The sequence below is a fragment of the Cherax quadricarinatus genome, chromosome 98 (genome assembly GCF_038502225.1).
Source record: "Cherax quadricarinatus isolate ZL_2023a chromosome 98, ASM3850222v1, whole genome shotgun sequence".
Lineage (NCBI taxonomy): Eukaryota > Metazoa > Arthropoda > Malacostraca > Decapoda > Parastacidae > Cherax > Cherax quadricarinatus.
In genome coordinates, this window is record NC_091389.1 from 163,449 (window position 1) to 189,549 (window position 26,101).

At 47.8% G+C, this 26,101-nt stretch overlaps 1 protein-coding gene across 1 annotated transcript in view; it reads left to right on the forward strand.

Moving 5' to 3' along the window:
- LOC128702590 (WD repeat and SOCS box-containing protein 1-like) overlaps positions 1-26,101 on the forward strand; it is a 484,629-nt gene that overhangs the window by 125,409 nt on the left and 333,119 nt on the right. The window lies entirely within an intron of this gene.

The following is a 26,101-nucleotide window of genomic DNA, read 5'->3' on the forward strand; positions in this document are numbered from 1 at the left end:
ACCCAGGATGTGACCCCTCACCAGACCACTAACATCCAGGATGTGACACACACCAGTCCACTAACACCCAGTATGTGACCCTCACCAGTCCACTAACATCCAGGATGTGACACACACCAGTCCACTAACACCCAGGAAGTGACACACACCAGTCCACTAACACCCAGGATGTGACCCACACCAGTCCACTAACACCCAGGATGTGACCCACACCAGTCCACTAACACCCAGGATGTGACCCACACCAGTCCACTAACACCCAGGATGTGACCCACACCAGTCCACTAACACCTATGATGTGACCCACACCAGTCCACTAACACCCAGGATGTGACCCACACCAGTCCACTAACACCCAGGATGTGACCCACACCAGTCCACTAACACCCAGGATGTGACCCACACCAGTCCACTAACACCCAGGATGTGACCCACACCAGTCCACTAACACCCAGGATGTGACCCACACCAGTCCACTAACGCCCAGGATGTGACCCACACCAGTCCACTAACACCCAGGATGTGACCCACACCAGTCCACTAACACCCAGGATGTGACCCACACCAGTCCACTAACACCCAGGATGTGACCCACACCAGTCCACTAACACCCAGGATGTGACCCACACCAGACCACTAACACCCAGGATGTGACCCTCACAAGACCACTAACACCCAGGATGTGATCCACATCAGTCCACTAACGCCCAGGATGTGACCCACACCAGTCCACTAACACCCAGGATGTGACCCACACCAGACCACTAACACCCAGGATGTGACCCACACCAGTCCACTAACACCCAGGATGTGACCCACACCAGTCCACTAACACCCAGGATGTGACCCACACCAGTCCACTAACACCCAGGATGTGACCCACACCAGTCCACTAACACCCAGGATGTGACCCACACCAGTCCACTAACACCCAGGATGTGACCCACACCAGTCCACTAACACCCAGGATGTGACCCACACCAGTCCACTAACACCCAGGATGTGACCCACACCAGTCCACTAACACCCAGGATGTGACCCACACCAGTCCACTAACACCCAGGATGTGACCCACACCAGTCCACTAACACCCAGGATGTGACCCACACCAGTCCACTAACACCCAGGATGTGACCCACACCAGTCCACTAACACCCAGGATGTGACCCACACCAGTCCACTAACACCCAGGATGTGACACACACCAGCCCACTAACACCCAGGATGTGACACACACCAGCCCACTAACACCCAGGATGTGACACACACCAGCCCACTAACACCCAGGATGTGACACACACCAGTCCACTAACACCCAGGATGTGACACACACCAGTCCACTAACACCCAGGATGTGACCCACACCAGTCCACTAACACCCAGGATGTGACCCACACCAGTCCACTAACACCCAGGATGTGACCCACACCAGTCCACTAACACCCAGCATGTGACCCACACCAGTCCACTAACACCCAGGATGTGACCCACACCAGTCCACTAATACCCAGGATGTGACACTCACCAGCCCACTAACACCCAGGATGTGACACACACCAGTCCACTAACACCCAGGATGTGACCCACACCAGTCCACTAACACCCAGGATGTGACCCACACCAGTCCACTAACACCCAGGATGTGACCCACACCAGTCCATTAACACCCAGGATGCGACCCACACCCCAGTCCACTAACACCCAGGATGTGACCCACACCAGTCCACTAACACCCAGGATGTGACACTCACCAGCACACTAACACCCAGGATGTGACACACACCAGTCCACTAACACCCAGTTTGTGACCCACACCAGTCCACTAACACCCAGGATGTGACCCACACCAGTCCACTTAACACCCAGGTACCTACTTACTGCTAGGTGCACAGGAACAACGGGAGTTATCAGGAAAAGCCTCTCCAATACCCATGTCTAAATACCGGTTAGATAGCAGATTGATGATAGAGGAAAGGTTAGAACATAGCAGGTCTGGTAAGAAGCAGACATGAGGGTTTGTGAGGTATGTGCTAATGTTAGATTAGAACCCAACACCCAAGTTGCGTAACAATGATCTTAAGATTGTGTTGCTGCCTGAGACTAGATCCACCAACTGCCTACTGCCCTGGTAAGACTTATTTACAACAGTTAAATGTCTGAATTACGAAGCGTCTACACAGCAGGCTTTTTCAGTCGAGTTCAGAAGAGTTAGCAGAAGCAGTAGAGATGTGAAGACGATATCATCAGTCCAGCTTTGATGGCGTAGTTTTAAGGAGGTCATTGTCTCAGCCAGCAAAAGAGTTACGTTTCATACTCTGGAACAAGGTGGTCAGTCCCTCAGCCTTGAGAAGTTATGTTCCATAGTCTGAAACAAGGTGGTCAGTCCCTCAGCCTGGAGAAGAGTTATGTTCCATAGTCTGAAACAAGGTGGTCAGTCCCTCAGCCTGGAGAAGAGTTATGTTCCATAGTCTGGAACAAGGTGGTCAATCCCTCAGCCTGAAGAAGAGTTATGTTCCATAGTCTGGAACAAGGTGGTCAGTCCCTCAGCCTGGAGAAGAGTTATGTTCCATAGTCTGGAACAAGGTGGTCAATCCCTCAGCCTGAAGAAGAGTTATGTTCCATAGTCTGGAACAAGGTGGTCAGTCCCTCAGCCTGGAGAAGAGTTATGTTCCATAGTCTGGAACAAGGAGGTCAGTCCCTCAGCCTGGAGAAGTTATGTTCCATAGTCTGAAACAAGGTGGTCAGTCCTTCAGCCTGGAGAAGAGTTATGTTCCATAGTCTGGAACAAGAAGGTCAGTCCCTCAGCCTGGAGAAGAGTTATGTTCCATAGTCTGAAACAAGGTGGTCAATCCCTCAGCCTGGAGAAGAGTTATGTTCCATAGCCTGAAACAAGGTGGTCAGTCACTCAGCCTGGAGAAGAGTTATATTCCATAGTCTGGAACAAGGAGGTCAGTCCCTCAGCCTGGAGAAGTTATGTTTCATAGTCTGAAACAAGGTGGTCAGTCCCTCAGCCTGGAGAAGAGTTATGTTCCATAGTCTGGAACAAGGAGGTCAGTCCCTCGGCCTGGAGAAGAGTTATGTTCCATAGTCTGGAACAAGGAGGTCAGTCCCTCAGCCTGGAGAAGAGTTATGTTCCATAGCTTGGAACAAGGAGGTCAGTCCCTCAGCCTGGAGAAGAGTTATGTTCCATAGTCTGGAGCAAGGTGGTCAGTCCCTCAGCCTGGAGAAGAGTTATGTTCCATAGTCTGAAACAAGGTGGTCAGTCCCTCAGCCTGGAGAAGAGTTATGTTCCATAGTCTGGAACAAGGTGGTCAGTCCGTCAGCCTGGAGAAGAGTTATGTTCCATAGTCTGGAGCAAGGTGGTCAGTCCCTCAGCCTGGAGAAGAGTTATGTTCCATAGTCTGGAACAAGGAGGTCAGTCCCTCAGCCTGGAGAAGAGTTATGTTCCATAGTCTGGAACAAGGTGGTCAGTCCCTCAGCCTGGGAAGAGTTATGTTCCATAGTCTGAAACAAGGTGGTCAGTCCCTCAGCCTGGAGAAGAGTTATGTTCCATAGTCTGGAACAAGGTGGTCACTCCGTCAGCCTGGAGAAGAGTTATGTTCCATAGTCTGAAACAAGGTGGTCAGTCGCTGAGCCTGGGGAAGAGTTATGTTCCATAGTCTGGAACAAGGAGGTCAGTCCCTCAGCCTGGAGAAGAGTTATGTTCCATAGTCTGGAGCAAGGTGGTCAGTCCCTCAGCCTGGAGAAGAGTTATGTTCCATAGTCTGAAACAAGGTGGTCAGTCCCTCAGCCTGGAGAAGAGTTATGTTCCATAGTCTGGAACAAGGTGGTCAGTCCCTCAGCCTGGAGAAGAGTTATGTTCCATAGTCTGGAACAAGGTGGTCACTCCCTCAGCCTGGAGAAGAGTTATGTTCCATAGTCTGGAGCAAGGTTGTCAGTCGCTCAGCCTGGAGAAGAGTTATGTTCCATAGTCTGGAGCAAGGTGGTCAGTCCCTCAGCCTGGAGAAGAGTTATGTTCCATAGTCTGAAACAAGGTGGTCAGTCCCTCAGCCTGGAGAAGAGTTATGTTCCATAGTCTGAAACAAGGTGGTCAGTCCCTCAGCCTGGAGAAGAGTTATGTTCCATAGTCTGAAACAAGGTGGTCAGTCCCTCAGCCTGGAGAAGAGTTATGTTCCATAGTCTGGAACAAGGTGGTCAGTCCCTCAGCCTGGAGAAGAGTTATGTTCCATAGTCTGAAACAAGGTGGTCAGTCCCTCAGCCTGGAGAAGAGTTATGTTCCATAGTCTGGAACAAGGTGGTCAGTCCCTCAGCCTGGAGAAAAGTTATGTTCCATAGTCTGAAACAAGGTGGTCAGTTCCTCAGCCTGGAGTAGAGTTATGTTCCATAGTCTGGAGCAAGGTGGTCAGTCCCTCAGCCTGGAGAAGAGTTATGTTCCATAGTCTGAAACAAGGTGGTCAGTCCCTCAGCCTGGAGAAGAGTTATGTTCCATAGTCTGGAACAAGGTGGTCAGTCCCTCAGCCTGGAGAAGAGTTATGTTCCATAGTCTGGAACAAGGTGGTCAGTCCGTCAGCCTGGAGAAGAGTTATGTTCCATAGTCTGAAACAAGGTGGTCAGTCCGTCAGCCTGGAGAAGAGTTATGTTCCATAGTCTGGAACAAGGTGGTCAGTCCCTCAGCCTGGAGAAGAATTATGTTCCATAGTCTGGAACAATGTGAGGTTGAAGTAACAGTATGGAGGCTTACTGCCAGAAGGTATGATGCAGTTCACTAGTAGAAAGGTCATGACTGAGAGGTCAGGTCCCTCTCAAATCTACCCCTTCTCACTTGAGAAGGGATTTCCGTCCTACCCATGATCGCTTCTTGGGAAAACAACTGATGTCTTGTCCTGAACTGCGCATAAGGACCTGCCTTGTATGGGCCAGTAGGCCTTCTGCAGTGTTCCTCCATCCTTATGTTCGTATAACTGGGTGACCTGGATATCTGTTGTCAACACCAGAACATATGAAGTATATGTGGAGAGGGTTCTGGGGATCAACGTCCCTGGAACCCTCATGGTGGATCAGGGCCTGATCAACCAGGTTGTTACTGTTGGCCACACATAAAACGACGTATGAACCACAGCCCAGCTGGTCAGTTACTGACTTTAGATGCTTGTCCAGTGCCTGCTTGAAGACAGCGAGGGGTCTATTGGTAATCCCCCTTATGTATGCTAGGAGGCAGTTGAATAGGCCTACACAGGAGAACAAAAACGAGATCAATTAGAATCTAGAGTAAAGAAACATGAATAACTATCTAGCTGTGATTATACTGCATTATCAAGTTACATTCAAAGTTTATTCTCTATAAAGATTACAATGTTGAATTTACAGAATTTGGTTGTTGTGTGGTTTACATGTAGTTAAATAATGATTACAGAGTGTACCACTAGAACACCTAGCATGGCTAGGCATTACAGAGTGTACCACTAGAACGCCTAGCATGGCTAGGCATTTCGGGCAGACTTAATTTAATTCATTATTTTAAAATATTACAAATTATGAGGTAAGTTGGTATTATGGCTAAGTGACTAAATACTAGTTTGTGAGTTTAGCAATGTGAATGCTTTTGTTTTGGCACAGTATATACTTTCAGTATTGGAGTATCACAGGATTCATTATTTTAAGATTGAGATTAATATTTCTGTTTATGGTCAAATGAGTGAGTGTAAGTGTGAACCACCAGGTGGCATTCGTGTAGTTGACGGGGTGTATCAGGGAGATAAGATGTTTTCTAATGGTAGTTTTGAAGGTGATGAATGTGTCTGCAGTTCTAGAGTTCTTAGGTAGGGTATTCCAGATTTTAGGGCCTTTGACATACATTGAATTTTTGTAAAGGTTTAGTCGGACACGGGGAATGTCGTAGAGATGTTTGCGTCTGGTGTTATGCCTGTGGGTTCTGTCACAACTATCAAGAAAGCGTTTTAGGTCAAGGTTGATATTAGAGTTTAAGGCCCTGTAGATGTAGATTGCACAGTAGTAAGTGTGGATGTACTGAACTGGGAGTAAGTTTAGATCTATGAAGAGTGGGGGGGTGTTGCCAGGGATGGGATTTAGTGATTATTCTTACTGCAGCTTTTTGTTGGGTTATTATTGGCTTTAGGTGTGTTGCTGCAGTTGATCCCCAAGCACAAATAGCATAGGTGAGGTATGGATAAATAAGTGAGTGGTATAGTGTGAGAAGGGCATTTTGCGGCACGTAGTATCGTATCTTGGAGAGGATCCCAACCGTTTTGGATACTTTTTTGGTTATGTGTTGGATATGGGTGCTGAAATTCAGGTTGTTGTCAAGGTATAGGCCTAGGAATTTGCCCTCATTATGTCTAGTAATTAGAGTGTTGTCGATCTTAATGTTAATTTGTGCATCTCCTGCTCTGCTACCAAACATAATATAGTAGGTTTTGTCAGTGTTAAGCGTAAGTTTATTGGCTGTCATCCAAGTCGATATTTTAATCAGCTCCTCATTCACAGTGGTGTTGAGGGTGGCAAGATTAGGGTGAGAGATGACATAAGTCGTGTCATCAGCAAAGAGAATGGGTTTCAGGTGTTGGGATACGTTTGGAAGGTCATTGATGTATATGAGGAAGAGCAGGGGGCCAAGGACACTTCCCTGCGGAACTCCAGTATCAAGTGGCCGTGTTGCTGATGCTGTGTCTTTAATGGTGACATACTGATACCTATTAGTAAGGTAAGATTTGAAATAAGCAAGCGCATGGCCTCTTATACCGTAATGGTCAAGTTTGTGGAGTAGGATGTCGTGGTCTACTGTGTCAAAAGCTTTTCTTAGGTCAATAAAAATTCCTAGTGGATATTCCTTATTTTCCAATGCTGTGTAAAGCAGATCTAGCATTTTTATGATTGCATCATTAGTGCTTTTATTTTTCCTGAATCCAAATTGGCAGGGGTTGAGTATGTTTTGAGCCGTTATAAATGAATACAGTCCCCTGTGCACGAGTTTCTCAAAGATTTTGGATAGCAATGGTAAGTTAGATATTGGCCTATAGTTGTTTAAGTCTGTAGGGTCACCACCTTTATGTACTGGTGTAACCCTTGCCATCTTGAGTAGTTTCGGGAAGGTGCTAGTTTCAAGTGACTTGTTAAAAAGTAATGAAATAGCATGCGAAAGGACATGGGCCGCTCGCTTGTACAGTAATGGTGGGACATTAGACAGATTCCATGAGTTGTTTTTAAGTGACTTTATGATCTCAATGACTTCCGTGGGCTCAGTTGGTGCAAGATAGAAGGAATTAGGGAAATTCCCATCTAGGTAGTCCCCGGCATGGGCATTGGTATGTGGGATTTTATTGGCGAGATTAGATCCTATGTTTGAGAAGAAGTCGTAAAGAGGTAAATAATGTCTGGGAAACCTTCAGGACCATGTACAGCGGAACCTCCACTAACGAATTTAATCCTTTCCGTGACCTGGCTCGTATCTGGATATGCTCGTGTGCAGAGTCAATTTTCCTCATTTAAATTAATTGGAATGGAATTAATTCGTTCCAGTGGAATTCCAGGCACCATAAAATACATCAATATATTGGTAATTCTTCCATCCTAACTTCAGAACCATGATCTCTGTCATTCTTGATAATATTGCACCAGTTAAAAAGGTTAGGATTAAACGAGGAGTTGAACCTTGGATGACTACTGAGGCATTGGATAATATCAAATCCAGAGATCAGTTGCTGGAATGACTTCAGGCAGACATTAACCTCTGATATCTGAGTGGTTGGTCTCGCATGGAACTGATAAATATCCACATTCCGTGTTTCCTGGAAACACGGTGTGCTTGGTTCTAACAAGGGTTCTTGGGCTGGGTTAGATACCATTGATGTACCTTTGATGAGGTTGGAGAGTCTACTTCCAGAGACCGGTCTTGATCCAGGCTCTGGTGGTATATTTTCCAGTGGTCTGCCAGGCAAAACTCAGCAACACCTTGTAACTGTTGAAAATAATGTAAAATACAAAGATGAAGATTAAGACACATGTACAACAGTTGGGTATCTCCAGGGAGCTGAACTCTTCTCCAGGCTGAGGGACTGACTGCCTTGTTCCAGACCATGGAGCTGAACTCTTCTCCAGGCTGAGGGACTGACTGCCTTGTTCCAGACCATGGAGCTGGACTCTTCTCCAGGCCGAGGGACTGACTGCCTTGTTCCAGACCATGGAGCTGGACTCTTCTCCAGGCTGAGGGACTGACTACCTTGTTCCAGACCATGGAGCTGGACTCTTCTACAGGCTGAGGGACTGACTGCCTTGTTCCAGACCATGGAGCTGAACTCTTCTCCAGGCTGAGGGACTGACTGCCTTGTTCCAGACCATGGAGCTGGACTCTTATACAGGCTGAGGGACTGACTGCCTTGTTCCAGACCATGGAGCTGGACTCTTATACAGGCTGAGGGACTGACTACCTTGTTCCAGACCATGGAGCTGGACTCTTCTACAGGCTGAGGGACTGACTACCTTGTTCCAGACCATGAAGCTGAACTCTTCTCCAGGCTGAGGGACTGACTGCCTTGTTCCAGACCATGGAGCTGGACTCTTCTCCAGGCCGAGGGACTGACTGCCTTGTTCCAGACCATGGAGCTGGACTCTTCTCCAGGCTGAGGGACTGACTACCTTGTTCCAGACCATGGAGCTGAACTCTTCTACAGGCTGAGGGACTGACTACCTTGTTCCAGACCATGGAGCTGGACTCTTCTCCAGGCTGAGGGACTGACTACCTTGTTCCAGACCATGGAGCTGGACTCTTCTACAGGCTGAGGGACTGACTACCTTGTTCCAGACCATGGAGCTGGACTCTTCTACAGGCTGAGGGACTGACTACCTTGTTCCAGACCATGGAGCTGGACTCTTCTCCAGGCTGAGGGACTTACTGCCTTGTTCCAAACCATGGAGCTGGACTCTTCTCCAGGCCGAAGGACTGACTGCCTTGTTCCAGACCATGGAGCTGAACTCTTCTCCAGGCCGAGGGACTGACTGCCTTGTTCCAGACCATGGAGCTGAACTCTTCTCCAGGCTGAGGGACTGACTACCTTGTTCCAGACCATGGAGCTGAACTCTTCTCCAGGCTGAGGGACTGACTTCCTTATTCCAGACCATGGAGCTGAACTGTTCTCCAGGCTGAGGGACTGACTACCTTGTTCCAGACCATGGAGCTGGACTCTTCTACAGGCTGAGGGACTGACTACCTTGTTCCAGACCATGGAGCTGAACTCTTCTCCAGGCTGAGGGACTGACCACCTTGTTCCAGACCATGGAGCTGGACTCTTCTCCAGGCTGAGGGACTGACCACCTTGTTCCAAACCATGAAACTGAACTCTTCTCCAGGCTGAGGGACTGACCACCTCGAATACTTTTCACTGATTGTTGCAACCCCTGAATGGGTTACAATGATTATGTATATATATAATGTATATTACCTTTTCATATAATTTTATATTGCTTATATTTGCGATAATAGCTAAATCGCAAATGTATTGCCTTATATTGTTATTTGACGTAGCTTATGTTGTTAGGATGTACATAATATGCGCTCAGTTCAAGTCTTGATTGTCAAACTACTGTAATTATCGCTTGTTGCTCGTTATACTGCCGGCTTCTGAGCTGTGCTGTCCACGGGGCTATCACGTAATCGAGGGGGGGTATCCTCACCTCTCGTGAAGTATTCAGTCTGCTCTAGACTCTCTTGGTGGTTGGACAGATTGTCTGTCTCATTATTCTTGTTAGTTCTGTAGAACTCTGTTCACAGAACATTGTATAGACTTAGTGATTTTCGACGTTGTACTGAGGTTGTGTGTCGCTTAGACACTCTGAACATCTCAGGTCCTGAGCTATAGCTTCTGACCTAATTTTGTACTGGTTTCTGTGTATTGTCACAGTCAGGGTTTTTTCTATGCTGAACTTAGATTCAGTAGTATGGGAGTTTCGTAACTTTTGTGGAGGATCTGCTGATGGTCCCTACTTAGTGTCGTTATATTATCTCCTTGATCCTGATTGTGTCGCAGTCGCTTGTTATATGGCTATTGGGCTTAGCATTCTTTTCATTGTTCAAGCAGACTGTTCTGGTTGCCAGTCGGTCAAGAAGTTAGTTTATTTGAGGACTTTGTCAGTCACTTGTTTAAGTCTAGTCGAGTCGTGAGAAAACCATACCCCAGGCCGGGATTGAACCCGCGGTCATAGAGTCTCAAAACTCCAGCCCGTCGCGTTAGCCACTAGACCAGCTAGCCACAATAAGATTCATCCAACTAGGTATATTTCTACACCATAGGAAGGTTAGCACAGGCACCTCTGTGACCACAAATGCAAGTTTTTACAGACGAATCTCCAGCTAGCGTGGCCGTGACGAACTCTAGCTCAAGTCCCTTCACTGCCGTCAACATGACTCAAGAAATCGTAATGACACGATTGCAAATAAACCATACCCCCGGCCGGGATTGAACCCGCGGTCATAGAGTCACAGAGGTGCCTGTGCTAACTTTCCTATGGTGTAGAAATATACCTAGTTGGATGAATCTTATTGTGGCTAGCTGGTCTAGTGGCTAACGTGACGGGCTGGAGTTTTGAGACTCTATGACCGCGGGTTCAATCCCGGCCGGGGGTATGGTTTATTTGCAATCGTGTCATTACGATTTCTTGAGTCGAGTCGTGAGACATAGTGAACTACTTAGAGCACTTACACACATACACACTTACTTGTACATATTTGTAATATCTTATTAAATGTTAATGTGCCAGACGGTACTTAAGAATTATAAATGTGATATGTGCTTTCAGCACAATAATATTGAACTCGAGAGATTGATTTTATTTTGATTGCTGTGATTAATTTAATTTGATAATATACCTCTAGACTTAATAAATTTATTAAATTTTAATTTCTCTAGTTAGTAGCCTACCAGTTGTAATCCTGAAGCACTATTGAATCATATTGAATTTTAATGGATAATTGGACAAGGATACTGACTACTTGTTACGAAAACACAGTAACAGGCTGGATGCTAGAAGGGCAGTCCTTTCTAGTATTACCTGGAGATCTCTAAGCTTTTAGAATCGCGTTTTTTGTAACATAGGTGTGTTGTTGCTAGGTGTGTTGTTGCTAGGTGTGTTGTTGCTAGGTGTGTTGCTGCTAGGTGTATTGTTGCTAGGTGTGTCGTTGCTAGGTGTGTCGTTGCTAGGTGTGTCGTTGCTAGGTGTGTTGTTGCTAGGTGGTTCAATGCTAGGTGTGTTGTTGCTAGGTGTGTTGCTAGGTGTGTCGTTGCTAGGTGTGTCGTTGCTAGGTGTGTCGTTGCTAGGTGTGTCGTTGCTAGGTGTGTTGTTGCTAGGTGCGTTATTGCTAGGTGTGTCGTTGCTAGGTGCGTTATTGCTAGGTGTGTCGTTGCTAGGTGTGTTGTTGCTAGGTGTGTTGTTGCTAGGTGTGTTGTTGCTAGGTGTGTTGTTGCTAGGTGTGTCGTTGCTAGGTGTGTTGTTGCTAGGTGTGTTATTGCTAGGTGTGTTGTTGCTAGGTGTGTTGCTAGGTGTGTCGTTGCTAGGTGTGTTGTTGCTAGGTGTGTTGTTGCTAGGTGTGTCGTTGCTAGGTGTGTTGTTGCTAGGTGTGTCGTTGCTAGGTGTGTTGTTGCTAGGTGTGTTGTTGCTAGGTGTGTTGTTGCTAGGTGTGTCGTTGCTAGGTGTGTTGTTGCTAGGTGCGTTATTGCTAGGTGTGTCGTTGCTAGGTGTGTTGCTAGGTGTGTTGTTGCTAGATGTGTTGCTAGGTGTGTCGTTGCTAGGTGTGTCGTTGCTAGGTGCGTTATTGCTAGGTGTGTCGTTGCTAGGTGTGTTGTTGCTAGGTGTGTTGTTGCTAGGTGTGTTGCTAGGTGTGTTGTTGCTAGGTGTGTTGTTGCTAGGTGTGTTGTTGCTAGGTGTGTCGTTGCTAGGTGTGTTGTTGCTAGGTGTGTTGCTAGGTGTGTCGTTGCTAGGTGTGTCGTTGCTAGGTGTGTTGTTGCTAGGTGTGTTGTTGCTAGGTGTGTCGTTGCTAGGTGTGTCGTTGCTAGGTGTGTCGTTGCTAGGTGTGTTGTTGCTAGGTGTGTTGTTGCTAGGTGTGTTGCTAGGTGTGTTGTTGCTAGGTGTGTCGTTGCTATGTGTGTCATTGCTAGGTGTGTTTCTTGGTGTGTCGTTGCTAGGTGTGTTGTTGCTAGGTGTGTTGCTAGGTGTGTCGTTGCTAGGTGTGTTGTTGCTAGGTGTGTTGCTAGGTGTGTCGTTGCTAGGTGTGTTGTTGCTAGGTGTGTTTCTTGGTGTGTCGTTGCTAGGTGTGTCGTTGCTAGGTGTGTCGTTGCTAGGTGTGTCGTTGCTAGGTGTGTTGTTGCTAGGTGTGTTGCTAGGTGTGTTGCTAGGTGTGTTGCTAGGTGTGTTGTTGCTAGGTGTGTCGTTGCTAGGTGTGTTATTGCTAGGTGTGTTGTTGCTAGGTGTGTTGCTAGGTGTGTTGTTGCTAGGTGTATCGTTGCTAGGTGTGTCGTTGCTAGGTGTGTTGCTAGGTGTGTTGCTAGGTGTGTTGCTAGGTGCGTTGTTGCTAGGTGTGTTGTTGCTAGGTGTGTTGTTGCTAGGTGTGTTGTTGCTAGGTGTGTTGCTAGGTGTGTTGTTGCTAGGTGTGTTGTTGCTAGGTGTGTCGTTGCTAGGTGTGTCGTTGCTAGGTGTGTCGTTGCTAGGTGTGTCGTTGCTAGGTGTGTCGTTGCTAGGTGTGTCGTTGCTAGGTGTGTCGTTGCTAGGTGTGTCGTTGCTAGGTGCGTTGTTGCTAGGTGTGTTGCTGCTAGGTGTGTTGTTGCTAGGTGTGTTGCTAGGTGTGTCGTTGCTAGGTGTGTCGTTGCTAGGTGTGTCGTTGCTAGGTGTGTCGTTGCTAGGTGTGTCGTTGCTAGGTGTGTCGTTGCTAGGTGGGTCGTTGCTAGGTGTGTTGTTGCTAGCTGTGTTGTTGCTAGGTGTGTCGTTGCTAGGTGTGTTGCTAGGTGTGTTGCTGCTAGGTGTGTTGTTGCTAGGTGTGTTGTTGCTAGGTGTGTTGTTGCTAGGTGTGTTGTTTCTAGGTGTGTTATTGCTAGGTGTGTTGTTGCTAGGTGTGTTATTGCTAGGTGTGTTGCTAGGTGTTTTGTTGCTATGTGTGTTGTTGCTAGGTGTGTTATTGCTAGGTGTGTTGTTGCTAGGTGTGTTGTTGCTAGGTGTGTTGTTGCTAGGTGTGTTGTTCCTAGGTGTGTTGTTCCTAGGTGTGTTGCTAGGGGTGTTGTTGCTAGGTGTGTTGTTGCTTGGTGAGTTGTTGCTAGGTGTGTTATTGCTAGGTGTGTTGCAGGTGTGTTATTGCTAGGTGTGTCGTTGCTAGGTGTGTTGTTGCTAGGTGTGTTGTTGCTAGGTATGTTGTTGCTAGGTGTGTTGTTGCTAGGTGTGTCGTTGCTAGGTGGGTCGTTGCTAGGTGTGTCGTTGCTAGCTGTGTTGTTGCTAGGTGTGTCGTTGCTAGGTGTGTCGTTGCTAGGCGTGTCGTTGCTAGGTGTGTTGCTAGGTGTGTTGTTGCTAGGTGTGTTGCTGGGTGTGTTGTTGCTAGGTGTGTTGTTGCTAGGTGTGTTATTGCTAGGTGTGTTGTTGCTAGGTGTGTTATTGGTAGGTGTGTTATTGTTAGGTGTGTTATTGTTAGGTGTGTTGTTGCTAGGTGTGTTGCTAGGTGTGTTGTTGCTAGGTGTGTTGTTGCTAGGTGTGTTGCTAGGTGTGTTGTTGCTAGGTGTGTTGTTGCTAGGTGTGTTATTGCTAGGTGTGTTGCTAGGTGTGTTGTTGCTATGTGTGTTGTTGCTAGGTGTGTTATTGCTAGGTGTGTTGTTGCTAGGTGTGTTGTTGCTAGGTGTGTTGTTCCTAGGTGTGTTGTTCCTAGGTGTGTTGCTAGGGGTGTTGTTGCTAGGTGTGTTGTTGCTAGGTGTGTTGTTGCTAGGTGTGTTATTGCCAGGTGTGTTATTGCTAGGTGTGTTGTTGCTAGGTGTGTTGCTAGGTGAGTTGCTAGGTGTGTTGTTGCTAGGTGAGTCGTTGCTAGGTGTGTTCCTAGGTGTGTTGTTGCTAGGTGTGTTGCTGGGTGTGTTGTTGCTAGGTGTGTTGTTGCTAGGTGTGTTGTTGCTAGGTGTGTTATTGCTAGGTGTGTTATTGCTAGGTGTGTTGTTGCTAGGTGTGTTGTTGCTAGGTGTACTCACCTAGTTACTCACCTAGTTGAGGTTGCGGGGGTCGAGTCCGAGCTCCTGGCCCCGCCTCTTCACTGATCGCTACTAGGTCACTCTCCCTGAGCCGTGAGCTTTATCGTACCTCTGCTTAAAGCTATGTATGGATCCTGCCTCCACTACATCGCTTCCCAAACTATTCCACTTACTGACTACTCTGTGGCTGAAGAAATACTTCCTAACATCCCTGTGATTCATCTGTGTCTTTAGCTTCCAACTGTGTCCCCTTGTTACTGTGTCCAATCTCTGGAACATCCTGTTTTTGTCCACCTTGTCAATTCCTCTCAGTATTTTGTATGTCGTTATCATGTCCCCCCTATCTCTCCTGTCCTCCAGTGTCGTCAGGTTGATTTCCCTTAACCTCTCCTCGTAGGACATACCTCTTAGCTCTGGGACTAGTCTTGTTGCAAACCTTTGCACTTTCTCTAGTTTCTTTACGTGCTTGGCTAGGTGTGGGTTCCAAACTGGTGCCGCATACTCCAATATGGGCCTAACGTATACGGTGTACAGGGTCCTGAACGATTCCTTATTAAGATGTCGGAATGCTGTTCTGAGGTTTGCTAGGCGCCCATATGCTGCAGCAGTTATTTGGTTGATGTGCGCTTCAGGAGATGTGCCTGGTGTTATACTCACCCCAAGATCTTTTTCCTTGAGTGAGGTTTGTAGTCTCTGACCCCCTAGACTGTACTCCGTCTGCGGCCTTCTTTGCCCTTCCCCAATCTTCATGACTTTGCACTTGGTGGGATTGAACTCCAGGAGCCAATTGCTGGACCAGTTCTGCAGCCTGTCCAGATCCCTTTGTAGTTCTGCCTGGTCTTCGATCGAGTGTATTCTTCTCATCAACTTCACGTCATCTGCAAACAGGGACACCTCAGAGTCTATTCCTTCCGTCATGTCGTTCACAAATACCAGAAACAGCACTGGTCCTAGGACTGACCCCTGCGGGACCCCGCTGGTCACAGGTGCCCACTCTGACACCTCGCCACGTACCATGACTCGCTGCTGTCTTCCTGACAAGTATTCCCTGATCCATTGTAGTGCCTTCCCTGTTATCCCTGCTTGGTCCTCCAGTTTTTGCACCAATCTCTTGTGTGGAACTGTGTCAAACGCCTTCTTGCAGTCCAAGAAAATGCAATCCACCCACCCCTCTCTCTCTTGTCTTACTGCTGTCACCATGTCATAGAACTCCAGTAGGTTTGTGACACAGGATTTCCCGTCCCTGAAACCATGCTGGCTGCTGTTGATGAGATCATTCCTTTCTAGGTGTTCCACCACTCTTCTCCTGATAATCTTCTCCATGATTTTGCATACTATACATGTCAGTGACACTGGTCTGTAGTTTAATGCTTCATGTCTGTCTCCTTTTTTAAAGATTGGGACTACATTTGCTGTCTTCCATGCCTCAGGCAATCTCCCTGTTTCGATAGATGTATTGAATATTGTTGTTAGGGGTACACATAGCGCCTCTGCTCCCTCTCTCAATACCCATGGGGAGATGTTATCTGGCCCCATTGCCTTTGAGGTATCTAGCTCACTCAGAAGCCTCTTCACTTCTTCCTCGGTTGTGTGCACTGTGTCCAGCACTTGGTGGTGTGCCCCACCTCTCCGTCTTTCTGGAGTCCCTTCTGTCTCCTCTGTGAACACTTCTTTGAATCTCTTGTTGAGTTCTTCACATACTTCCCGGTCATTTCCTGTTGTCTCTCCTCCTTCCTTCCTTAGCCTGATTACCTGGTCCTTGACTGTTGTTTTCCTCCTGATGTGGCTGTACAACAGTTTCGGGTCAGATTTGGCTTTCGCTGCTATGTCATTTTCATATTGTCTTTGGGCCTCCCTTCTTATCTGTGCATATTCATTTCTGGCTCTACGACTGTTCTCCTTATTCTCCTGGGTCCTTTGCCTTCTATATTTCTTCCATTCCCTAGCACACTTGGTTTTTGCCTCCCTGCACCTTTGGGTAAACCATGGGCTCATCCTGGCTTTTTCATTACTCCTGTTACCCTTGGGTACAAACCTCTCCTCAGCCTCCTTGCATTTTATTGCTACATATTCCATCATCTCATTAACTGGTTTCCCTGCCAGTTCTCTGTCCCACTGAACCCCGTTCAGGTAGTTCCTCATTCCTGTGTAGTCCCCTTTCTTGTAGTTTGGCTTCATTCGTCCTGGCCTTCCTGCTTCTCCCTCCACTTGTAGCTCTACTGTGTATTCGAAGCTTACAACCACATGGTCACTGGCCCCAAGGGGTCTTTCATATGTGATGTCCTCGATATCTGCACTACTGAAGGTGAATACTAAGTCCAGCCTTGCTGGTTCATCCTCTCCTCTCTCTCTTGTAGTGTCCCTTACGTGTTGGTACATGAAGTTCTCCAGTACCACCTCCATCATCTTAGCCCTCCAAGTATCTTGGCCCCCATGTGGGTCCAAGTTCTCCCAATCTATCTCCTTGTGGTTAAAGTCACCCATGATCAGGAGCTTTGCCCTGCATGCATGAGCTCTTCTGGCCACTCTAGCCAGTGTGTCAACCATCGCTCTATTGCTCTCGTCGTACTCTTGCCTTGGCCTCCTGCTGTTCTGTGGTGGGTTATACATCACTGCTATTACCACCTTGGGACCTCCAGAGTGAAGTGTTCCCACTATGTAATCACTTTCTTCACCGCTATCTTCTCTCTCCAGCTCATCAAAATTCCAGCGATTTTTGATCAGCAACGCCACTCCTCCACCCCCCCTGTTCCCTCTGTCTTTCCTCAGGATTTGGTATCCCGTTGGAAAGATGGCATCTGTTATCATACCTGTAAGCTTGGTTTCTGTGAGAGCTATGATGTCCGGTGATGCTTCTTTGACTCTTTCTTGCCACTCCTCCCACTTATTTGTTATTCCATCAGCGTTTGTGTACCATACCTTCAGTTTCCTTTCCAACACTGTGGTTTGGGGGGCCTGTGAGGGTGGGAGACCTGGTGGCATACTGTGGGGTTCTATAGCTTGGTGTTGGGTGGAGGCTGTGGGTATGGATTGTAGGGTGTGTTGGGATGGTGTGATAGGTTGTGTGGTTCTGAGAGTAGTTGTGTGTGTGCTTGCCCTTGCTGTTCTGTCCTGCTCTGACTGACCTCTGCTGGTTCCCTCCTTGTCTCTTTTCCTAGCTCCTTTCGCTTTTTTGTCCTCTCCCTCAGCTGCTGTCGTTCTGATTTTGTTCTGTCTCTGTCTAGGAACACCCTCTTGTACTCTTCCGAGTATTTCAATCGTGGTTTCTCTTGGAGGATCCTGTTCCGCACTGTTTCCGTCCTGAGAATCAGCTTGATTGGTCGGTTTCTCACCTTCGAGTACCCCCCTATTCTCTGAAAATTTACAATCTCGTCCCTCTCTTCACCTATTTCTGTTATGATTTTCTCAATCTCCTTCCTTTCTTCCTGCTTCCTTTCAGTGTGTGTCCTTTCCTCTCTCTCCTGGAGCCCATGGATAAACACTGATTTTGCCCTTTCTTCCTCGCATTGCCTCACCCTCTGTGGCTCTGGATCCTGCCTGTGTGTGGTCAGTTTCTCCCTTGATTTTTCCAGTGGCTCTTGATAGCCTTGTTGTGCCTCAGCATTCGACCTATCACCCTCTCCATCTGCAACCAGTTGATCTTCCCTTTCACTCCTTGGTCCTCCTTGGCAGATTGATGTGGCCTTAGCATAATTCATAATTCCTTCCTTCTTGTTCAGCCTCGCAGCTTCATATGCTGTGTCTTCTCTGGTCACTGCCCCTGTAACTCGCTCCAGCCTATTTATCTCAACTTCTAGGACCCTTATCTTGGCTACTGCAGTTTCGACTTGTGCCTCCCAATTCTTTGTCTCCTTCTCCAACCACCTTTCCAATTTCACAGAGAGCTCTTTCTCCATTTTTTCAGAAAGCTCTCCTAATTTTCTCTCCCACTCTTGTTCCATCCTTTTCCACTGCTCCTCCATCCACTCCTCCCTACCCGAACCATTCTCATCTGATCCTTGGGTCCTGCGAGTCCCCACCATTTTTTTTTTTTTTTTTTTTTTTTTTTTTTTTTTTTTTTTTTTTTTTTTTTTTTTTTTTTTTTTTTAAGAGTAGGAGAGGGGAGAGTTAGAAGGGAAAATGGGGACGAGAAACAGAAGAGAGAGCAGAGAGAGCAGAGAAAGAGGCGGGAGGAGCAGAGAGAGGCAAGAGGGAGGAAGGCAGAGGAGCAGAGAGAGCAAGAGGAGAGAGCAGAGAGAGGCAGAGAGAGGCAGGAGGAGAGAGCAGGAGGGAGGATGACCCAAGAGGGAGAGCAGAGGCGAGGCAAAGGAGGCAAGAGGAGGAGAGGCAAGAGGCAAGAGGCAAGGAGGGAGAGAGGGGCAAGAGGAGAGAGGCAGGAGGGAGGCAAGGGAGAGAGGCAAGGAGAGGCAGAGAGAGGAGAGAGCAGGGAGAGGCAAAGGGAGAGCAGGGGAGAGAGCAAAGGAGAGAAGGCAGAGAGGCAAGAGGCAAGGGGCAAGAGAGAGAGGCAAGGAGAGGCAGAGGCAGAGGCAAGAGGAGAGGCAAGAGAGAGGCAGGAGAGGCAAGAGGGAGAGGCGGGAGAGAGGCAGGAGGCAGGAGAGGCAAAGGAGAGGCAGGGAGAGGCAGAGGCAAGAGGGGCAGAGGAGAGAGGCAAGAGGGAGGCAGGGAGGCAGAGGGAGAGGCAAGAGCGAGGAAGGCAAGGGAGAGGCAAAGGGAGAGAGGCAGAGAGGCAAAGGGAGAGAGCAAGAGGCAAGAGAGAGAGCAAGAGAGAGAGCAAGAGGCAGAGAGGCAGAGAGAGAGGCAGAGAGGAGAGGCAGGGGCAGAGGAGGCAGGGAGGCAAGAGAGAGGCAAGGGGAGGCAGGGAGGCAAGAGAGAGACAGCAAGAGAGAGGCAAGAGAGCAAGAGAGAGTAGAGAGCAGAGGCAGAGAGGGGGCAAGAGGAGAGCAAGAGGAAGGCAAGAGAGAGAGGCAAGGAGAGAGGCAAGGAGAGGCAAGAGGGAGAGCAAGAGAGTGAGAGAGAGAGCGAGAGAAACAGAGAGAGAGAGAGAGAGAGAGAGAGAGAGAGAGAGAGAGGGGAGGGAGGGAGGGAGGGAGAAAGGAAGGCAAATAGGGAGAAGGGGGAAAGGAGGGAGATGGAGCGGGGGAGAGGCTGCAGGGGAGAGGGGAGGATGGGAGAAAAGGAGGGGAGAGATAATGGGAGGGGACAGATGTTAGAGGAGAGATGTGGGGGAGGTGTTAGAGGTAGAGATGTTGGAGGGAAAGATGGGAGAGGGAATAGAGAGAGAGAGAGATAGGTAGAGAGATATAGGTAATAGAGTGAGGAGGTAGAGATAAGTCCACCCAGTGCAGAAAGAGGGAGGAGAAAGGTTCAGATGGTCCAGTTCTCAGGGCGGTGAAATCCTGTGTTGTGTGTGTTTGCGTGTGTACTACAACACAAGTGCTTGTTCCTGTGTGGTAACTGTGTGTGCCTGTGTGTATGTGTTTGTGTGTATGTGTGTGTATGTGTGTGTGTGTGTGTGTGTATGTGTATGTGTGTATGTGTGTATGTGTATGTGTATGTGTGTGTGTGTGTGAGTGTGTGTGTGTGTGTGTGTGTGTGTGTGTGTGTGTGTGTGTGTGCGTGCCCCCACTTCTAAGTATTCATACTGCTAATAAATACCGGTAGATACCAGTAAATTCTAAAAACTGCCAACAGTGATTCTAGCACTTATCACTTCTACTTATAAAACACAAGTAATTAGGTTGTAAAATTTATCTTGTCTGAGCTTCTAGGAGTGTCTGACCCTCACTAGGCTTCCCCTCGCTATGCTGCTCCTCGCTAGTCAACCCTATCTTCACCTTATCTATGCTATTCCTGCTCTAATTCTGGTAATAGCTTGCAGGAGTGAGTGACCAGTATCTAACAGTGACTCAAGGCAGGATTCAGGACCCCCCAAAAACAACCCCAACAGGTGAGTATACTTAAGCTGGCAGTATGCGATGACAAGTTGCCAGATGCTGATGACGTAGTCTTCTATCACTATTTTGAAAATTCTTCACCTGTGATCTTTATAACCGTATATGCTCAGGCATCCCGCGTCCCTCAGTGTCACTTATGACAGAGTACACTTCACTTATATTGGAATACACTTCACATTCGGTGTTACACTTTATATGTAATGTCAGACAACTGTTGTGACGTCACTGATTCAGCAGGCCTAAATGCCACTTTCCCTTGTTATATATTATATTTTTCCTTTCTGCTTTTGCTTATTAATTATTTCACTCTCACTGTATGATGCCCCACAATTCACTTGTTATCCAATCTCTCGAAATTCTTGAACACCCGCTTCCACACTCACTTGAATCTTTGTATATTTGAATCTGTGTAGCAAGAGAAGCCTACTATCCACTAACGGTTTGACACTTTGAAATATTAAAGATTTCAGGCTTCCTCTCGACTTTTTTTAACTAATAACTCTGGTTATCACTCGTAGGATTGTTCACTGACGTTGTCACTACCGCTGATTACTGCTAACAGTTGTTGCACGCCTTAAAAACCACTAAATCTCGGAGCCTTGTGACCCACGTCTGCTGGCTGACTGTGTGTGTGTGTGTTATTGGTAGGTGTGTTATTGCTAGGTGTGTTGTTGCTAGGTGTGTTGTTGCTAGGTGTGTTATTGCTAGGTGTGTTGCTAGGTGTGTTGTTGCTAGGTGTGTTGTTGCTAGGTGTGTTGTTGCTAGGTGTGCTGTTGCTAGGTGTGTTGCTAGGTGTGTTGCTAGGTGTGTTGTTGCTAGATGTGTTGTTGCTAGGTGTGTTGTTGCTAGGTGTGTTGTTGCTAGGTGTGTTGTTGCTAGGTGTGTTATTGCTAGGTGTGTTGTTGCTAGGTGTGTTGCTAGGTGTGTTATTGCTAGGTGTGTTGTTGCTAGGTGTGTTTCTAGGTGTGTCGTTGCTAGGTGTGTTGTTGCTAGGTGTGTTGTTGCTAGGTGTGTTGCTAGGTGTGTTGTTGCTTGGTGTGTCTTTGCTAAGTGTGTTGCTAGGTGTGTCGTTGCTAGGTTTGTTGTTGCTATGTGTGTTATTGCTAGGTGTGTTGTTGCTAGGTGTGTTATTGCTAGGTGTGTTGTTGCTAGGTGTGTTGCTAGGTGTGTTGTTGCTAGGTGTGTGATTGCTAGGTGTGTTGTTGCTAGGTATGTTGCTATGTGTGTTGTTGATAGGAGTGTTGCTAGGTGTGTTGCTAGGTGTGTTTCTAGGTGTGTTGTTGCTAGGTGTGTTATTGCGAGGTGTGTTGTTGCTAGGTGTGTTGCTAGGTGTGTTATTGCTAGGTGTGTTGCTAGGTGTGTTGTTGCTAGGTGTGTTATTGCTAGGTGTGTTGTTGCTAGGTGTGTTATTGCTAGGTGTGTTGCTAGGTGTGCTGCAGCTAGGAGTGTTACTAGGTGTGTTGTTGCTAGGTGTGTTATTGCTAGGTGTGTTGTTACTAGGTGTGTTGTTGCTAGGTGTGTTGTTGCTAGGTGTGTCGTTGCTAGGAGTGTCGTTGCTAGGTGTGTTGCAAGGTGTGTTATTGCTAGGTGTGTTGTTGCTTGGTGTGTTGCTAGGTGTGTTGTTGCTAGGTGTGTCGTTGCTAGGTGTGTCGTTGCTAGGTGTGTTGTTGCTAGGTGTGTCGTTGCTAGGTGTGTCGTTGCTAGGTGTGTTGTTGCTAGGTGTGTCGTTGCTAGGTGTTGCTAGGTGTGTTGTTGCTAGGTGTGTTGTTGCTAGGTGTGTTGTTGCTAGGTGTGTCGTTGCTAGGTGTGTCGCTAGGTGTGTTGTTGCTAGGTGTGTCGTTGCTAGGTGTGTTGTTGCTAGGTGTGTTGTTGCTAGGTGTGTTGCTAGGTGTGTTGCTAGGTGTGTCGTTGCTAGGTGTGTTGCTAGGTGTGTTGCTAGGTGTGTTGTTGCTAGGTGTGTTGTTGCTAGGTGTGTCGCTAGGTGTGTTGTTGCTAGGTGTGTCGTTGCTAGGTGTGTTGTTCCTAGGTGTGTTGTTGCTAGGTGTGTTGCTAGGTGTGTTGCTAGGTGTGTCGTTGCTAGGTGTGTTGCTAGGTGTGTTGTGGCTAGGTGTGTTGCTAGGTGTGTTGTTGCTAGGTGTGTTGTTGATAGGTGTGTTGTTGCTAGGTGTGTTGCTAGGTGTGTCGTTGCTAGGTGTGTCGTTGCAAGGTGTGTTGATAGGTGTGTTGTTGCTATGTGTGTTGTTGCTAGGTGTGTTTTTGCTAGGTGTGTTGTTGCTAGGTGTGTTGCTAGGTGTGTTGTTGCTAGGTGTGTTGTTGCTAGGTGTGTCGTTGCTAGGTGTGTCGTTGCTAGGTGTGTCGTTGCTAGGAGTGTCATTGCTAGGTATGTCGTTGCTAGTTGTGTCGTTGCAAGGTGTGTCGTTGCTAGGTGTGTCGTTGCTAGGTGTGTTGTTGCTAGGTGTGTTGTTGCTAGGTGTGTTGCTAGGTGTGTTGTAGCTAGGAATGTTGCTAGGTGTGTTGTTGCGAAGTGTGTTGCTAGGTGTGTTGTTGCTAGGTGTGTTGTTGCTAGGTGTGTTGTTGCTAGGTGTGTTGCTAGGTGTGTTGTGGCTAGGTGTGTTGCTAGGTGTGTCATTGCTAGGTGTGTTGTTGCTAGGTGTGTTGTTGCTAGGTGTGTTATTGCTAGGTGTGTTGCTAGGTGTGTCGTTGCTAGGTGTGTCGTTGCAAGGTGTGTTGCTAGGTGTGTTGTTGCTTGGTGTGTTGCTAGGTGTGTTGTTGCTAGGTGTGTTGTTGCTAGGTGTTTTGTTGCTATGTGTGTCGTTGCTAGGTGTGTCGTTGCTAGGTGTGTCGTTGCTAGGTGTGTTGTTGCTTGGTGTGTCGTTGCTAGGTGTGTCGTTGCTAGGTGTGTCGTTGCTAGGTGTGTTGTTGCTAGGTGTGTTGTTGCTAGGTGTGTTGCTAGGTGTGTTGTAGCTAGGAATGTTGCTAGGTGTGTTGTTGCGAGATCTGTTATTGCGAGGTGTGTTGCTAGGTGTGTTGCTAGGTGTGTTATTGCTAGGTGTGTTGCTAGGTGTGTTGTTGCAAGGTGTGTTATTGCTAGGTGTGTTGCTAGGTGTGTTGCTAGGTGTGTTGTAGCTAGGAGTGTTGCTAGGTGTGTTGTTGCTAGGTGTGTTATTGCTAGGTGTGTTGTTACTAGGTGTGTTGTTGCTAGGTGTGTCGTTGCTAGGTGTGTCGTTGCTAGGTGTGTCGTTGCTAGGTGTGTTGCTAGGTGTGTTATTGCTAGGTGTGTTGTTGCTAGGTGTGTTCCTAGGTGTGTTGTTGCTAGGTGTGTCGTTGCTAGGTGTGTCGTTGCTAGGTGTGTTGTTGCTAGGTGTGTCGTTGCTAGGTGTGTTGTTGCTAGGAGTGTCGTAGCTAGGTGTGTTGTTGCTAGGTGTGTTGTTGCTAGGTGTGTTGCTAGGTGTGTTGTTGCTAGGTGTGTTGTTGCTAGGTGTGTTGTTGCTAGGTGTGTTTTTGCTAGGTGTGTTTTTGCTAGGTGTGTCGTTGCTAGGTGTCTCGTTGCTAGGTGTGTTGCTAGGTGTGTCGTTGCTAGGTGTGTTGTTGCTAGGTGTGTCGTTGCTAGGTGTGTTGTTGCTAGGTGTGTTGCTAGGTGTGTCGTTGCTAGGTGTGTTGTTGCTAGGTGTGTTGCTAGGTGTGTTGTAGCTAGGTGTGTTGCTAGGTGTGTCGTTGCTAGGTGTGTCGTTGCTAGGTGTGTCGTTGCTAGGTGCGTTGTTGCTAGGTGTGTCGTTGCTAGGTGTGTCGTTGCTAGGTGTGTCGTTGCTAGGTGTGTCGTTGCAAGGTGTGTTGTTCCTAGGTGTGTTGTTGCTAGGTGTGTTGTTGCTAGGTGTGTTGCTAGGTGTGTTGTTGCTAGGTGTGTTGTTGCTAGGTGTGTCGTTGCTAGGTGTGTTGTTGCTTGGTGTGTCGTTGCTAGGAGTGTCATTGCTAGGTGTGTCTTTGCAAGGTGTGTTGTTGCTAGGTGTGTTGCTAGGTGTGTTGTTGCTAGGTGTGTTGTTGCTAGGTGTGTCGTTGCTAGGTGTGTTGTTGCTAGGTGTGTCGTTGCTAGGAGTGTCATTGCTAGGTGTGTCGTTGCAAGGTGTGTTGTTGCTAGGTGTGTTGTTGCTAGGTGTGTTGTTGCTATGTGTGTCGTTGCTAGGTGTGTTGTTGCTATATGTGTCGTTGCTAGGTGTGTCGTTGCTAGGTGTGTCGTTGCTAGGTGTGTCGTTGCTAGGTGTGTCGTTGCTAGGTGTGTCGTTGCTAGGTGTGTCGTTGCTAGGTGTGTCGTTGCTAGGTGTGTCGTTGCTAGGTGTGTCGTTGCTAGGTGTGTTGCTAGGTGTGTTGTTGCTAGGTGTGTTGCTAGGTGTGTTGTTGCTAGGTGTGTTGTTGCTAGGTGTGTTGTTGCTAGGTGTGTTGTTGCTAGGTGTGTTGTTGCTAGGTGTGTTGTTGCTAGGTGTGTTATTGCTAGGTGTGTTGTTGCTAGGTGTGTTGTTGCTAGGTGTGTTGTTGCTAGGTGTGTTATTGCTAGGTGTGTTGTTGCTAGGTGTGTTGTTGCTAGGTGTGTTGTTGCTAGGTGTGTTATTGCTAGGTGTGTTGTTGCTAGGTGTGTTGCTAGGTGTGTTGTTGCTAGGTGTTGCTAGGTGTGTTGTTGGTAGGTGTGTTGTTGCTAGGTGTGTTGCTGCTAGGTGTGTCGTTGCTAGGTGTGTTGCTAGGTGTGTTGTTGCTAGGTGTGTCGTTGCTAGGTGTGTCGTTGCTAGGTGTGTCGTTGCTAGGTTTGTCGTTGCTAGGTTTGTCGTTGCTAGGTGTGTCGTTGCTAGGTGTGTCGTTGCTAGGTGTGTCGTTGCTAGGTGTGTCGTTGCTAGGTTTGTCGTTGCTAGGTGTGTTTTTGCTAGGTGTGTTGCTAGGTGTGTTGTTGCTAGGTGTGTTGTTGCTAGGTGTGTTGCTAGGTGTGTCGTTGCTAGGTGTGTTGTTGCTAGGTGTGTTGTTGCTAGGTGTGTTATTGCTAGGTGTGTTGTTGCTAGGTGTGTTGTTGCTAGGTGTGTTGCTAGGTGTGTTGCTAGGTGTGTCGTTGCTAGGTGTGTTGTTGCTAGGTGTGTTGTTGCTAGGTGTGTTATTGCTAGGTGTGTTGCTAGGTGTGTTGTTGCTAGGTGTGTTGCTAGGTGTGTTGTTGCTAGGTGTGTTGTTGCTAGGTGTGTTATTGATAGGTGTGTTGTTGCTAGGTGTGTTGTTGCTAGGTGTGTTGTTGCTAGGTGTGTCGTTGCTAGGTGTGTTTCTAGGTGTGTTGTTGCTAGGTGTGTTGCTAGGTGTGTTGCTAGGTGTGTTGCTAGGTGTGTTGTTGCTAGGTGTGTTGTTGCTAGGTGTGTTACCAGGTGTGTCGTTGCAAGGTGTGTTGCTAGGTGTGTTGTTGCTAGGTGTGTTGTTGCTAGGTGTGTCGTTGCTAGGTGTGTTGTTGCTAGGTGTGTTGTTGCTAGTTGTGTCGTTGCTAGGTGTGTCGTTGCTAGGTGTGTTGCTAGGTGTGTTGTTGCTAGGTGTGTTGTTGCTAGGTGTGTCGTTGCTAGGTGTGTTGTTGCTAGGTGTGTTGTTGCTAGGTGTGTTGCTAGGTGTGTTGTTGCTAGGTGTGTTGTTGCTAGGTGTGTTGTTGCTAGGTGTGTTGTTGCTAGGTGTGTTGCTAGGTGTGTTGTTGCTACGTGTATAACGTGGTTTTCCTGGAGGGGGTTTCGGGGGTCAACGCCCCCGCTGCCTGGATTGTGATTAGGCCCCGTGTGGATCAGGACCTGATCAACCATGTTATTATTGCCGGCATCACGTAAACCATCTTAGGAACCCGGCTGGTCAGGTAATGATTTTAGGTGCCTGTCCAGCGCTTTCTTGAAGACAACCAGGGGTCTTGAAGACAACCAGGGG